This window comes from Nematolebias whitei, chromosome 9 (assembly GCF_014905685.2).
Source record: "Nematolebias whitei isolate Nwh7 chromosome 9, NemWhi1, whole genome shotgun sequence".
Lineage (NCBI taxonomy): Eukaryota > Metazoa > Chordata > Actinopteri > Cyprinodontiformes > Rivulidae > Nematolebias > Nematolebias whitei.
Genome location: NC_056506.1, coordinates 24,209,313 through 24,209,591, shown reverse-complemented (window position 1 = coordinate 24,209,591; position 279 = coordinate 24,209,313).

Below are 279 nucleotides of genomic sequence, written 5' to 3'. Positions count from 1 at the left end.
CCCCACCCACACACACACACACACTTGACAGTTCCGACTCTTCTCTGCTACATTCTCTGTCCGACTCCACATGTGAAACCTCCAGGTGCCTCCTCTGTCTGTTCCTGGCGGCTGCCTGTGGGCTCCTGCCCCTGTACGACTGCCTGGTTAGCTCAGCACTCACCCCCACCACTCGCTCACACCTCCTCCAATCTCGATTGCCACTTCGTTAAGGTGCTTTAATTCTCAGTTGTGTAGGATTCCCTGCTTCCTCCTCCAACAACCTCCACTCTGCAGCTA